A 2,861-nucleotide genomic window follows, 5' to 3' on the forward strand; every position below is an offset into this window, starting at 1 on the left:
GGATCCGCGCTGCGTTAGCTGGTAGGGGACCTCTGCATGAATCTCTCCTCGCTCTCCGTTCTCTTTCAGTATTCTCACTCCGTTTGGTGCTCGGCTGAGTTCTTTATCTCCTCATTTGATGTTCTAGGGTTTCAGGATTGTTGATTCTCTGTTTTGCTTAGTTTTTCGGATCTTTGCTGTGGAGGGATGGTGTGGTGCTTCTGCCTAGAGCGCCATCTTGCCGGACTCTCCTGAACTCTAACTTTTAAACTTTCAGTTAGCAACTGGGTGCATTAACCACTTGCACCACTCAGGGTCTCCTCATTGGCCTCAGTGTCTGTCTTTAAATGATGATGGAATTACCTTCATTTTAATGGTTCCTAAACTAACTTTGTAAAAATACTGAGAATACTAGTATGGCCCCTGTTTAATGAAGAAAAGCAAATTCTTATAAGTGTTAATATTTTTTAAATAAAATAAATATCCATGCAAAGTAGATTGGTTACACCTTTATGGTGGATAAAGTGGAATTTGATGAATTAAAATGATAATGTAGATCTATTTTTATTATCATGGAAATAAAGTTCATAATGTATTCCTGGGTAAAAACAAAACAAAAAAAACTCCCAAAGCAGTTTGTTTATTATAATCACATTTTTGTTTTTCATAAAAACAAAACAAAAATAACCTCTATGTAAAATATGTACACACATACCTTGAGACAACATTTGGAAAATTATACAGGCATTTCTCCTACAGTTAAAGTGTCCATACAAGAACTGGATATAGCACAATTAGCTAATTAAGGAACATAATTATACGAACCACTCAGTAATAACTAGAACTGACTGGAAATTAGCATCATAAAAATAGAAGAAAAGCTGTTGCTTACCCTTAGCAGCTATGGACTGTGCTGTAGCAGAACTGCACAGGCAAGCCCAAAGGTGATAGAGGAGACACACCGTACTGAATACATGGATTAAAGGGCAAGGAGGGAAGAGTTTGCGTTTGTTTTGGAGGTTTTGACCTACCATTTTTTCTAAGTTAGTAATAACCAAATGAAGTCCTCAGGTGGCGCAATGGCTAAAACGTTCCGCTACTAACCGAAAGGTTGGAGGTTCAAGTCCATCCAGAGGCTCCTTGGAAGAAAAGCCTGGCAATCTACTTCCAAAAAAATCAGTCATTGAAAACCCTAGAGAACACAGTTCTACTCTGGCATACACAGGGTCCCCATGAGTCAGAATAGACTTGATGGCAACTGGCTTGGTTTAATAACCAAATATACTTACTGTTATGAAAACATATTTATTAATGAAATTACTATAGACAAAAATGTTCTATTGTGAGCCTGAAAGTTCTCTGTTCCCATTAAAACATTTTTTAATATCTTCGTTTTAAATTTTAATTTTATTTATTTTTAATAGGAGATACATTAATAAAGGACAATATTTACAAGGTCCATGATAGTATTTGCACAATGAAACTTTTCCCTCCCACTCCTGTTTCCCAGCCACCCCTCTTCAGCTTCAACTAGTGCTACATGTTTCTTTCTAATTTGATACTTGGAGATTTCTTAGGAATGCACCTGCTGTGTTAAAGTAGAAGAGATTACATATTAAAATGTTATCTGTAGTTATTTTCAAATGATGGGATTACAGGACATATTTATCTTTTTATAGTTTCCTATATTAATTTTTTCCTGAGTAAAAGCATAAAAGATAATTTCCAAAACCATTTTGTTAGACTCTGTGTGGCAGCACGCGTAAGTCTTGCATTGTCACCGCTTCTTAATCACTCCATTTCTCTGCTTCTGGTGTGTGAATTTTAGTCTCGATTAGCAGTCTAGTTAATGCAAAGAAATGTCCTCTTAGCATACTTTCTCTTCCCTACACTTCCTCTGTCCACACCTCATAAAAAGTGTACAACTAAGTCATATATTGAAAATGAATTTCTTATTGGAATTTTCACTAGGGTTTCTGAGTATTATTTGACCCATGCTAATTAAATTATCTAATTAATGTTTAATATGCATAACTCATTTAGAATGTTTGAAGTAATAGCAAAAACAACAACAGCGAATTCTTAAGAGACACTTATCTTTCTGGGATGGATGGGTAAGCGTTATATTTATTATTTAAATGAAATAGAAAACAAACACTTGACAATTGGAAATGGGCTTAGGGGTGAGTGGTCACATTTAAATTTTAGTAATAGGCATTCTGAGCTATTTTCACTATGCCCAGAGTCAAGTGTTTTCCAGTCCTGTAGGGTATGAGAATTATACTCATTTATCCATGAGTATAATTTATCTGCCTCATAGCACACACCCTCAGGCCCAGGAAAATATCAGCCCTGGTCTTGTATTATGCCACTTATAAATTAAACTCCAAATTTTACTTAAAATTATTGTGCTTTCTCTTCTGTATACGCTCCTTCTTCCCTTGTTCTTCATCTTAAATCATTTTTTCTTTCTTGCAGGAGGCTAATGCAATCCTAGGGTGGGAGAGTTGAATAAACACTGATAAAGGATTTACGGAGCCAAGATTATAGTCTAGTTCTCTAACTAGTATCTTGGGCAAGTCACTGGAGTATTCTGGTTCTCCATTCATTAATTTATTCATTCAGCAAATATTTGCTGAGCTCCTACTATGTACTAGGGACTGTTCTAGGTGCTAGGATACAATAATGAATAAGACATGATCCCTGCACTTTGGTACAATGCCACCTGGCCCTTCTAGCCATCTCTGAGGAAGCTGGATCCCAAGACAGCAGATGAAGCAGTGGGTGGAACAAGCCTGTGGCACTCATCACCAGCAATCTGACCAGCTAGGCAGTGTGCCAAGTGTGGGCACCTACTAGGTTCCTTGGTAGCAATAGAGAAG

The 2,861-nt window shown here is 36.8% G+C and overlaps 1 non-coding gene across 1 annotated transcript; it reads left to right on the top strand.

Moving 5' to 3' along the window:
* The first annotated feature begins 340 nt into the window (after window positions 1–340).
* On the top strand, window positions 341–448 carry LOC111821789 (U6 spliceosomal RNA). Its single transcript, XR_002825126.1, has one exon. It is a non-coding gene; the product is annotated as a U6 spliceosomal RNA (small nuclear RNA).
* Window positions 449–2,861: the final 2,413 nt, after the last annotated feature.

Source organism: Trichechus manatus, unplaced genomic scaffold, assembly GCF_000243295.1.
Source record: "Trichechus manatus latirostris isolate Lorelei unplaced genomic scaffold, TriManLat1.0 scaffold00105, whole genome shotgun sequence".
Taxonomy (NCBI): Eukaryota; Metazoa; Chordata; class Mammalia; order Sirenia; family Trichechidae; genus Trichechus; species Trichechus manatus.